A 13,286-nucleotide genomic window follows, 5' to 3' on the forward strand; every position below is an offset into this window, starting at 1 on the left:
TCCACATTGTAATGTAATCATCTTCTTGTGCTCCAGCTTATTGCTTAAAATTGCCTGAGCGTGACTGATCACTGTGCAGCATCTTCAAGTCTTTTTTCTGCTAGAAAATCTGCCTTCTCATGCTTGAAAATAAACCAAACTTTGCACAAAGATCCAGTGTCAATACTTCAGTGTGAAACCATCTGTGGCTTCTCACTTTGCACATAGCTCAACTAGTTACACATCAGTTTTTCACTTATGAAGCAAATCAATCATTGTTAAAATAAATTCCATGCATGGACGGCTGCTAAACCTGCACGTCTGGTTTAGTCAGTTTGTGACAATACACATGAATTGTCACTGACTAATTAGCTCAGTGAGATAGAAATTGATTCTTAGTCTCAGGGGTTGTGAGTTCAAATTGCTGATGCAAAAGGCAGATTGTGTTGCTAAATTCCTAAATGTCTTTCAATTCTTCTGCTTGTTGGTCAGAATTGCCTAAAAATGCCTGGACCCGACCCATCGCTGCGCAGCAGCTATAATTTTCTCTTTGAAATTTTTTACCGAGGTTCAGACCTCGACGGCCATGACATGAAGAAGAAGAAGAAGAAGAAGATCAAATATCACAGTATTACTGATATTATAATTATTATAGCCCACATTTGTTTTGTTTTTACACAACCAGAGATACTGGATGAAGGGAGATACCCAACTGTAGGCTTATCCAATGTTAAGAAAACGGTTACTCTTCCTGTCTCCTAAGTGGGCGTGGTTAGGTCTCCCTCCAATCAGAGCCTGTTTTCCCTCACCACCCGAGAAGCAGGTTTATCAAGATCACGAGATCTCGCGAGAACCTGTTTTCTGAGACAGACAGGGCTCAAACAAAGTTAACTTTCTCTTGATCTGTGTGGATGAAAAATGCAGCTTTAGTGTCAGAATATTGGGAAGATGTGTGGCTTGTGGAAAATGAACCCAATATTTACGTTAGTGACTATAGGGTGAAAGAATTTACCATAAATTGTGATCACGTTCATTTTCCTCATTGATGACAATACATTCACAGCTGCCCAAGTCTCCTACGGGGGCGTGGCGCTGACGTCACTGAATCAGGAAGTGAGCTGAGTGGGGTATCTCGCTTCATCCCATGGCCCAATTCCAATCCAATCCCTTACAGACTCACTGACTTAGAGGCGCGTTCATGTTAAGTGCATGAGTGTGTGAGGGCTGTCCCATTGTCAAATCGTCAAGTCAGTGAGTCAGTGAGTCAGTGAGTGAGCCCTTTATGCCCCCTTACTGTAGGTCAGCATCGATGCGGACTTACGGTAAGGAAATTACCCACAGTTCATAGCGTTGTGACGTCAAATACAGGGGTTGCCCTCGGAACACCGGAAGTGTTATAAAAAAAACAAAAACACGGTTGGCAGATATGCAAACGGTAACATTATGGAAGGAGAGCGAAAAAAACTGATAGATAAACAATGAAACATTACATTAACAAGGATTTAAGATGGTACATAAAGAGTCAGAGCAATACCAGTGGTTATATTCCACACAATAGCCTATGGCTATATCTATCTATCTATCTATCTATCTATCTATATATATATATATATATATGTATATATATGTTCTTTGTGTATGGAATATATGCTGACAATAACCGATAAATGATCACGCCCAGAGCCGCCAGTGTCAACAACATTTTGTAGAGAGGGGGATAAGTGCTGTCCCATTCCTATTTGTAGCATCCGGAGCCCTTTCAGACTCTCACACTCAATCACTTACAGCTGACGTCAGTTAAGTCAGTGAGGGTTCAGGGCTTGAGTCTTTAGGGGCTAGATTGGAATTGGGCCAATATCTCTGACACAATTTATTCAATACGACACGCCCCTTCAAAAAAACCACCAATCAGAGCTCACGCTGGACCTCCTATAAATTGTCCTGCCGACCTCTTCTCTCCCCTTGACGTTACTGAACTTTGAGACTGTCGAGAGTGAAGCAGGAAGTGAAGCCCAGCATACGGGGAACTGCTGAATTCTAAACTCGTCTAAACTGGTTTTTCTTCTTCGGACCCATGGGCATTTATGGATAACAACAATGGGCTTTCAAGTTTAAACCGGTGAACATCCACCAAAGTAAAAATATGAACGCTAGAGAACGTTTGCAGCGGTTTTTAGGGAGCTTTGGGAGTGCTGAGAAACGGATTTAATAAGGTGAAATGCGAATAACGTATACGGTAAGTAATGTTTAATGTTAGAGAGCACTACGACATTTGTAGCCTATTGTTATTTTTAAAGTATGTTTTTTGTCTCCTAAGTTTTATTAACGGTGACGAACGGTAAGTTGCACTATGAAGGCATTTACTGTGTTATGTATGTGGCGCAGTGGAAGTTTCATTTACTAAAAACTGTTTGGCGGTAACGTCACTTGGCATAATTTCAGAATACGTTAACGTTACCTTTTTAAAAAAAAATATATATATAGGCCTATATATATATAGCGTTTTCAAAACTACTTAAGAAAAAGTAAGGTAATGTTAACTTGTGTTGTCTTGTTAGCCTATTTGGTCCGTATAACGTTATGCATTTGTTGTCGTTGACGTTTACGTTCATAAACGAGACAAGAACCGGGCGTTGGCTTGTTTAATAAGAATGATTCAGTCGACAGAGAGAGTTGACTGAAGCCATGTGCAGAAGTTACCATGGCCTCTCCTCGTCTTTGTTTGCTGCAGCTGGATTTTTTTCTCCTCTGTGACCAGTTGGTTTCAGCTGGGTATCTCCAACCTCTCCATACACACGATGACTGGCTGTGCAGGAAATCACTCACTACTCACTATTAAGTGAGTAGGGAGTAGTGGGTGAATGATTTCGGACACAGTCTTTGTGTGGTTAAGCTAATTGGCCTTTTCCACTCTACTCTTGGCCGCGCTTAGTCATGCCATGCCGTGCCGATTTGCGTTTCTATATCTATCGATATCTGCTTTATTTTACTGTTTCATGTCTGCTATCAGTCATATTAGAAGTTGTGTGAAGCTGTTGCTTGAAAACTCAGCATTTCCTTATTTTGTTGCTTCACAATAACATTTTTTGTAACAAAATATGGGGGAACTTTTATTGAGAAGAATCTAATAGGAAATGAAATGTGTTAATCACTGAATTAGCGGAATTTTGTCAGCTATTTTTCTTCAATAAGGGAGAGTGTAACAATACTGCAGGGAGGAAAGTAAAAGTAGAAACAACTGCAGTGAGATGTTAGATGAAGAGCTGTCTTACTGCATCTCTGCAAACAGCTCACCTCCAATGGGTAAACTTCTTTTACCTGTCATGTTTGGTGATGGAAAAACGTGCAGTAAAAATAACAGGGAACTTTAGCCATGGATCAGCCCACTGCTTTTAAACGTCACTCAAGACAAGTCATCATCAGTTAAAGACGCACCTTCAAGTGGGTAGCCCTGTTGTAATGGAATTGCAAATCCCCACCGCACTGGGATGATGGCCCAAACCAAGACATGCCAGGAAAGGACAAGGAGTATAACCGTCAGAAGATTAACTACAATTTGCTGTAGCTTGGTTGTCATTTCAATTTCTGCACAGCCTATCATTGACTATGTAAGATGTGAACGTAGCTACCGTGATGTGACCATTGGTTTGTGGACTCCTGCTTTGAAGCCTCAGGTTTGACATTTTGGCACTCGCCATCTAGGATTTTTGGAGCCAGAAGTGAACACATTTGGACAAGAGGACGGAGCAGGAGAGGAGTTACATTTTTGCATCATTATTCTCTTTTTTTTTTTTTTTACTAAAAAACATGTCCTTTTTTAAGATTTTTATTTATTTATTGTGATAGTCTGTACCAAAAGAGATTTTTCTTAAGTCTGTAAAATACCATTTGTAGCCCTAGACATCTCTGCAGTACCACAATATTAAATTTGGATTTGTATTTTGACACATATTTACACCTCTATGGTACATAGTATGATGCGAGTTGGTAAAAAAAATGTGGTTTCTTGTTAAATAGAATTACCATTTTGATTTTTTTTTTTTTTTAAATACATCAATTTTTGAGGGGGTCCATTACTTTAAAGCAACATTGTACCATAATGTTAAGAAATGGAAAAAAAGGGGTAATGTTTACATTTTTATACAAAGTCATAGAATAATATTACAATTATTCTGTAAATTGAAGAAAAAGGTGTTATAAATAATAAATAATAAATAGAAGCATGCAGTATGCTCTGCAGAGAGGAGTCACAGAGTACACTGTTATAGTAGACTGTACAGTGCCACAGCCTTAACTATATCAAAACTAACATTATTAAATTTATCTAGGTTAATTTGTCAAGATAAAAAGAAAATTATGATGACTATTATGCATTTGAATGGTATATTAACCTATTACCTGTCATGGTGGGATTTCAAAACATTACAGTGTTGCTTCAAGGTAACAGTTGCATTTTAACAATTTTCTAATATTTAATTATCAAATAAAGTACATTAAACATTCAAAAATTAAACTTCACTCCTCCTATTACTGTGAAAAGATGTTTCCAGATCATTTTTGTGGAGAGAGTTGATGGAGCTGAACCATGCAGAGAAGGTTCCAAAAAACAGAGTCAACACGGCCTCCAGAAAATCATATTACAATACAAACAATTTCCTTAGGGCCCTGGCTCTTTGTCAAAGTATTGCAACACAATTGAGGATATATTGTGAGTGTAGACAGCCAAAATGGTTTTGTTACCGAGAGGCAACACAGTATCATAGAGGGTTAAATACAAACTGTACCTCCTGTGATTTGGATGTTACACTAGTTCATTGCAGTTTTCATAAAATTCTAAATAACTGTTGGATGCCATGAACATTGCTATGACTACATTGTGACTTACAGGTTGCTCTGGTAGGGTCTTGTCTATCACAGGGTCACACCCTAAAGCTTACCCTGCTTTGTCATCTATTTAACTCTAAATGGGGTCGTGATTTATAAAATGAACGCTGTGTTGTATTGAAGAAGACTTGAAATAAGTGACTAAGACCATATTCATTAGGAGTATGTGCTCCTGTATTATTTCATCCTATAAAGCATTTAAATGATCAAGTCTTTACGAAGTCCTGAAGCTGCTTGATAACAAGCTGGTCATTTAAATCTGCTGTGTTGGAGCAGGGAGAGATCTAAAGCATGCAGGACATGAGGTGCTCCAGGACAGGTTTCTGAAATGTCTTGCTGTTGCTGCCCTCCAGTGGTGGAAGTCCTCATTTTGCAGCATTGTATTAGAAATGTAGTCTGTGTGTTCACATACTGACCTCACCAGTGGGTGTAATTACAGCGCAGGAGAGCACAGGTCAGACCTAGGTTGTCTCACTAACCTCTGTGTACAGAAAGTGTGCACTGTAATTCAAGACTACAAGTAACATTATTAAGGTTAAAAGGAAATTATATTATAATGTATCAGATGAAGTGAAAATCAGTCAGAGGGGTATTCCAGGTAGGAGGTTCAACAAACGAGTTGACTTACCCTGAGATGGGAAACTTTGAGTATCCGGTTCCAGAACAGTTGATTTGAATTAGATCAGTCAACTCTGAGTAGGTACACCTTGAGTTAAGCGCGTGCACAACCACAATAAAAAGCCATCATCAATGGAGCCCCAATACCTCGATTCACCATGACAACTGGAGAGAAAAAGCGATGAACTTATTTTACACCTGTGGAATTGGAGGTGCTCATGAATGCCTACAGTGAATATGAGCATATATTTCATAAAAAAAAAAAAAGTAACACCATTAAAGCTGCCAAGGAGAGAGAGGCGGCATGGGAGAAAACTGCTGCCCGAGTCAACGCGTAAGTTTGAATGCACTAGTCCATTAGTTTAACATTTAACCACACTTAATATAAATCGTAGCATACAGGTAAAAGAGTGGTGGAGTGGTTTTGAATAAAATCTGATTTTCATGTAGGTGCAATCTCACAGGGGAAAACGCATTTGGAAGCAGCTTAAAATGAAAAATGAAAACATCATTTAAACAGGTAAGGCATATTTTAGCCATGATTGTACCTTTCTTTAGTTTTATTCATATTTGATTTATTAAACAAAGTAGCTTAAATAACCTATCATTCAGTGGCTATTTCAGTACTGTAGGTCACTAGTAATTTAAACATCCCCCCAAAATACTGTTTCAACTTTTATGTCCTCTTGACTAATATCCTGCTTAGTAACATTTGAGTTCTACTCAGCCAACAGAAAGAAGGCAGAGGCCCACAAAAACTCACCAATATCATATAAAAAGCTACCGTTCGCAAAAAAAATGTAGTGCGATGCACAACATTTGCTCTGATGAGAGCGCACGTCTGCGATGTGTCAGATTTGTTTGATATGTGTGGTCGGAGAATGTTGTTGAGGTAAATGATTGAGTCTAATGAAAAACGGTACCGTTCAAACAGATATTTATTGGGGAATGACGGCACATAAGGCGTAAGGCATTGCGAATTAATTCTGCCTCGATATCGATCTTATTTCCTACATACGAACAACCCATGTCTTTCTGACAGCTTGCTTCAGGTTCGGCAGTAGGGAGGAGACAGGGTGAACTCAGGGTTTCTTACAGAAAACCTTCCAGCGAGCAGGTTAGGTTCACAGAGTCAGTTGCCATGGTGATTGACTCAGAGTTTGACTTACTTCTCTTTCTGGAACTGAAAACCCAGAGTTTCCCTCATTTCAGGGTTAACATACTCAGGGTTTTCACTAAACCCGCTTTCTGGAATACCCCCCAGGTCACAAGTTGATTCTAAGCCTTCAGCTCCCCTACGCTCTCCCCAGCCAGCTGCAACCTCATTTAGGTTTTTGTTGTGAAATATGAACCATATAGATAGTTCCTTATTTCAACTTAATGAATCAACTGTTCAGCGTGAATTACAGTCCTTTCAAAGCGAGCAATAGAAATAAATTAAAACACTGCATCCAAATAAAGTTCATCTCAAAACAGCGCTTGCAGCCAGTTGGTAAACATCTTTTGTTTGCTTCATATCCAAAATATTTTCATATTGGCACAGTTTTAGTCCTCTTAAGGGTCATATCTCCTCACGCCATCCCCCCAAAAAACACACAAACTTTCAAGTAAACAAACAATATGCGCTGCTCTCCCACCTCTACTGAAATTTGATCTCTTGCATGTTGTCAACAAAGGCCTGGGCGTGGTAGAAAATTGCACACAGCCTGGTAGACCCTCATGGCTCCATAAGTCAGTTTATAAACATAGCAAGTTAATCTCACTGTCATATTGCTGATTACTAATGCAACATGAGTTGGATTTAGCGCTGTGGCGCTGTTGGCACTGTTGGCACAGGTTGCTGATGTAGGCTCATTTTTAATTGGCCAGAATGTGCCACAGTGACAAAGGCCAGTTCAGCTAATTCTTATAAAATCAAACTGGTTTAAGCTCGAACACCTGACCAGACCAGCAAAACCAGAAACGGACCCAAGTCTACAATATTTTTTGTTAAAAAATAAATAAATAATAATATATCCCACTGCATTTGCTTTTTTCCCCACTGCACTGAGCTCACCAAACCTGAGTATGAACCAAACGGTGACTTCTGTGTACCATCATAACCCCAATAGTCACCCTACACCACTGTTTTCAGTTATGTTCTCTGATTAGATCTCTTGCCAGGGTCGTGTTGGCATATCAAGACATTGCTTATTTGACATCTTGATCATTTGCTTGGTTTTTCTTAGGCTTCTGCATAGACAACCGCTGAGGCCGGAGGCATTATGTTTTACGCTTGTCTGTCCATTCTATTCATGATATCTTAGGAATGCGTTATCTCTGTATATCTCAGGAGGCGATATCTCAAACATCTTGAGGGAATTTCTTCCAATTTGGCACAAACCATTTGGACTCAAGCATGACCTGATGATAAGAATGTAGTGGTCCAGGGCCAAGGTCACTGTGACCTCACAAAACAAGTCAAGAACTTGTGCTAATTGTGTGTGTGTGTGTGTGTGTGTGTGTCGGGGGGGGGGGGGGGGGGTGTCACACAAATGCCAAATAGGAAAAAATGATCACATGATGAGTAGTTGGTGCTTTATTTTTAGATCCGTGCAAAGCATTCGATCCAGTCAGTCAAAATGTTTTAATATAGGAACTTTTCACTTTTCACCGGGTCCCCTGGTGTTTAGATTATTTATCAATGATCTGACTCAACAGTGTCATGGTGTAGAATTGCAGATGTATGCCAGTGACACTTGTATGTATACACACACAAGTGAAACCAGCTGAGTTAGCTGTTGTCAAGCTAACAGTTGCCTTGGGAACACAGACTGTGTAAAATTGAGGATGTAGCTACCATAAAGTCACCTAGTGGTTTATGAACTCTCGTTTTTAAGACTTGAGTTAAGCATTTGGCCGTCGCCATCTTGGTGTTTTGGAACCAAAAGTGACCAAATTTGGATGAGAGGCTCCAGCTGTGGAGGAGCAAGGGTGGATTGGACACACACACTTTGGTGGTGCCTTGCAGTCAAAGTGGCCTGCCCTTAATTATGTGTAACTTCTAGCCTTAATGACATTTAAATGGGTGAGTTAGTTGTGGATGAGTCAATTTTTAGCACTTGTGTGTTGGCTTTATTTTTCAGCCCTGTAGTTTACCACTTGGTTGGAAAGGATCACACATCAGCTTGACCAATTATGTGTAAGTCTAAATGTTAACAGAACAAAGGGTATGTTTTTGCTGTGTTTTGTTTGGTTGGTTGTTGTTGTTTTTTTTTGTTTTTTTAAACCATGGTACAACCTCCTAATGTTGATATTCTCATCAAAGGTCAAAGCATTGACATAGTCACTCATTTTAAATACACTGCTCAAGAAGGTAAGGGAGCACATAATCATCCCACTATAACACCAAGTCAGTTAAACTTCAGGCATATCAGTCTGTCCATTTAGGAAGCACAAGTGATTGTAAATCAATATCACCTGCTTTGGTGCAAATGAAAGTGACATCAGTTGCATTGGAGAGGCAAAAGCAAGACAACCCCCCAGAAAGGAATGGATTTGCATGTGGTGGCCACTGACAGTTGCTACTGTCCTTTGTAGTGTAAAAGTCAAAACCCTCATCAGGTGTTAGACCATATAAGTTGGGTAAGATACAAATAGCTATATAACCATGTTAGGGTGTAGACTTCTACAAAAACTAATACTGCATTTATGCGTAATATGCAATATAACGGTGTGAACTCTTAGTGACATCTCAGTTGTAAACTCTTATTGACATATATAACCTATCACGCTCTGTGTAATGATATAATGCACTAACCTACACTCACATGATGTTGTGAACTTACAGTGACACTCATACAAGTTACCACGTGCTGTGCGAAAGAAGATAGCACACTCACTTGATTGTACTGCCTAATGCACTTAAGAGTTTATATTACACGGGAAAGGTCACACACACACACTCAAATGATTGTATTACTTAATGTGCATGTAATGGTTCATATTACACGGGAGCACGAGGGACTGTAGCATGTAAGTCCCCAGAGATCACATGTTTTTAAAAAATAGAGTGAGAGCGATTCCGGAAATACTGGTGGCAGATTCCAGTTTGAGCCGGAACAAAGGCAAAGTCTGCTACCAGTAAAAACGGATCGAAATGGGAAGGACTACAGAAATGGGTGGAGATCTCTTCGACCTCCACCAGCATATAAGCCAGAGTGCCGAAAGCAGGTTTTCAGTCGTCCTCCGGAGGCTGAATCGTGAGTTTGTCTGTGTTGTTGCCTGTGAACACAATAAACTCGATTGCACCAGATTCTGCCTATCTCCAGTGTTTTTTCTAAGTACCTGCCAGCCGAACCTAAGATACTGAATTGACAACAGAAGACATTTTAGAAGAAACAAGGAGGACAGGGTCGGGAGCCATCAGGCCCAATTCCAGGCACCGATTTTTGTCACTTCACCTTGTCACTACTGGTTGCATGAAGTGGTACCTGCAGCCCAATCAGAATGCAAAGGCAGTCCAGCTCCTCCAGGATAGCACATCCATATATGTGGTCGCAAGGTTTGCTGTGCCTCCCAGCACAGTCTCAAGAGCATGGAGGAGATACCAGGAGACCGGTCGTTACATGAGGAGCGCTGGACAGGGTCATAGAAGGGCATCAACCCAGCAGCAGGACCGGTATCTGCTCCTTTGTGCGATGAGGAATAGGGGGAGCACTGCCAGAGCCCTACAAAATGACCTCCAGCAGGCTACTGGTGTGCATGTTTCTGACCAAACTGTCAGAAAAGGACTCCATGAGGGTGGCATGAGGGCCCGACATCCTCTAGTGGGACCTGTGCTCACAGCTCAGCACTGTGCAGCTCGATTGACATTCACCAGCGAACACCAGAATTGGCAGGTCCACCATTGGCACCCCATTCTCTTCAAGATGAGAGCAGGTTCACACTGACCACATGTGACAGGAGTAGAGTCTGGAGATGCTGTGGTCAACGTTATGCTGCCTGTAACATCATCCAGCGTGACCGATCTGGCAGTGGATCAGTGATGGTCTGGTGAGGCATATCCTCGGAGGGTTGCACAGACCTCCATGTTAAAGCCAATGGTACCTTGACTGCTGTTAGGTATTAGGATGAAATCCTCTGAGCAACAGTCAGACCTTACACTGGTGCACTGGGCCCTGGATTCTCCCTGGTGCAGGACAATGCCCAGCCTCATGTGGCCAGAGTGTGTAGGCAATTCCTGGATGACGAAGGCATTGATGCCATTGGGTGGCCCTCTAGTTCCCCCGACCTAAATCCAGTTGACACCTGTGGGACATTACGTATCGGTGCATCTGTCGCCACCAAGTACCACCATAGACTGTCCAGGAGCTCACTGATCTCACTGGGAGATCCCTCAGGACATCATCCAGTGACTCAACGGGAGCATTCCCAGATGTTGTTGAGAGTGCATACAGGCACATGGGGGCCATACACACTACTGAGTCACATTATGAGTTGCCATGATAAAATTCACACAAGATGGATCAGCTTGTGATTTTTTATTTTAAATCCAACCCTCAGTGGATTGATTTTGATTTCCATTGACCGTTGTTACGTCGTTTTGTTCAGAGCAAATTATACAATGTACATCAGTAAAGATTTTCAACTTTAATAATTCGTTCATCGTGGTTTAAGTGCTCCCTTCATTTTTGAGCAGTACATTTCAAAAACATGTTTGATTGTTTTGTTAATAATAATAATAATTATTATTATTATTATTGTTAACAAAACAAATAATAATACATTTTATTTAAACATCGCTTTTACAGCTCTCAAAGACGCTTTACATTTAAAACCAAAGAAAAGAAGTACACATACATGTGCAAAGAGATAAACAGAAGACAATATACAACAACAAGGTGCAAAAGCAGGATGGTATGGGGTCCAGGACAGAAGTGGAGCTTTTCATCTTGGAGATGATGGGGAGGAGTTCCAGGGGGGAGACAGGGGTGAAGTGTGACAGTCGTTGAGTGGTGGTGGAGGCAGTGAGCGGCGGAGAGACTGAGACTGGGGGGGGGGTTTATTGGAGTTGTGAGTAGTAGTTGGACCACGCGGCAGTGAGGGCGTCTTTTTAGTTTGAAAGGTGGTCTGTATAGGCATGGAGATGGACTGCGAGACTGGTTTTCTTGTAAAGTCTTTCAAGCTTGCGCTTACGGGTTTTCATGTGACGGAGTTCAGAAGTGTACCAGGGAGATGAGTGAGTGAATGAGACAGTTTTGGCTTTTAAGGGAGCCAGTTTGTCGAGGCAGAGGGACAGTGTGTTGTTGTAGTGGGTGACCAGGTCAGAGGGGTTTGGGGTCAGCGGGGTGGTGGATGTCGACAGAGTATTTGCCAGTGAGTCAGAGAAAGCTGAGGGGGAGATGGACTTGATATTTCTGAAGGATATATTGCGTTTGAGTTTTGGGGGAGGGAGGGGGGTCTTGAAGTCCACAGTGATGGCCAGGTAATCCGAGATGTGGAGGTTGGTACTGGAGAGTTGGTGGAGGGTGAGACTGGTCCCCCAGCAGGAGAATTGAGGGGGATACGGCAGATAGCTGGGTGAGGAATTTGGCGAGGTCTGAGAGGAAGGCGTTGTTAAGTTTAGGAGGGCGGTAGATGATGGCAATGACCAGGGAAGTGGGACCAGACAGTTTGAGGACAACTTGTTCGAAGGACTGAGCAGGAGGTATGGAGATTGTGGACATTTTAAGCATTTCCTGTAGATGGTAGTAACGCCTCCACCCCGTCCGTCTGGGCGGGGTTTGTCAGTGTAGGTGTAGTCAGTGGGTGTGGTCTGGTTTAAGGAGACGTAATCCAGGGGTTTGTGCCAGGTTTCGGTGAGGCAGAGGAAGTCCAGTTTATGTGATGAATTCATGTAGGATGGCACTTTTGTTGGTCAGTGAGCAGGTGTTGAGTAGAGCCAGTTTCAGGTGTTGTTGGGTTTGAATAGCACAGGGGGTGGCAGGAATGCAGAAGATGGGGCATAAGTTTTTGTTATTCAGTCTTAGTGCAGTAAGGGCGGGGTGGTCTGTGCTTTATGATGGACTGTATGGGGAATGTCTCAGGTGGGAGGGTTAATGATTGATATGGTCGGACGGGGGCGCTGATGAGCGGGGCTGTGCTCTGTGCTGCTGTTGGCACGGGGTGAGAGAGTGTCGGTGGAGGGGGCGTGTGATGTAAATAGTCATCATTATGTGATGTACAGCATGCTGAATATTGGCTGCCAGCGTGTGGCTTCCCAGGGTGGTAGGGTGAATGCCATCGTGTTTGAAGAAAGAGGGAGGGTTCCAGAAAAGATTAAAATTTTCCGCGAAGTTGAAGCCTCGAGCATAGCAGGCAGGCTTGAACCAGGTGTTCAACAGGAGTAGTCTGGAGAAGCACACGTCCCCGCGACCAAGTGTGGGAATGGGACCGGAGATAAAAACGGACTTTCCACAAGTGCGTAGGAAGTCCAGGAGGAAGGTGAAAGCACTTTTGGTCAGCTCAGAGGCACCCCAAGCCAGGTCGTTGGTCCCCACGTGCACCACGATGGGGGTAATGAAGGATGGGAGTGACTGCAGCAGCCCAGGGAGTTTTCCCAGGATTACCGGGACTGTGGCTCTGGGGAAACAACAGGTGGTGGCATTGAAGAAGTGGATATTCCTTGTGATGGAGTCTCCAATGATCAGGGTGGTTGGAGGGAAGAGTGGGCGAGGAAGGGTTTTTGCTGGGTTGGATGGTTGCTAGCCAGCGTCCGGGCCGTGCGCTGGTCCGGGAGGAGAGCTGGCTATCCGGGACCACAGCAGAGCCACTCTGGGCACCAG

The 13,286-nt window shown here is 42.4% G+C and overlaps 1 protein-coding gene across 3 annotated transcripts in view; it reads left to right on the forward strand.

Moving 5' to 3' along the window:
* Window positions 1-1,944: 1,944 nt before the first annotated feature.
* LOC126384767 (serine-rich adhesin for platelets-like) overlaps window positions 1,945-13,286 on the forward strand; it is a 36,080-nt gene continuing 24,738 nt past the window's right edge. For all 3 annotated transcript variants that reach the window (XM_050036039.1, XM_050036040.1, XM_050036041.1), the window contains exon 1: window positions 1,945-2,215. The gene's annotated coding sequence lies outside the window, so the exon portion shown is untranslated. The remainder of the gene's footprint in view (window positions 2,216-13,286) is intronic.

The sequence above is a fragment of the Epinephelus moara genome, chromosome 23, assembly GCF_006386435.1.
Source record: "Epinephelus moara isolate mb chromosome 23, YSFRI_EMoa_1.0, whole genome shotgun sequence".
NCBI classification, from domain to species: domain Eukaryota; kingdom Metazoa; phylum Chordata; class Actinopteri; order Perciformes; family Serranidae; genus Epinephelus; species Epinephelus moara.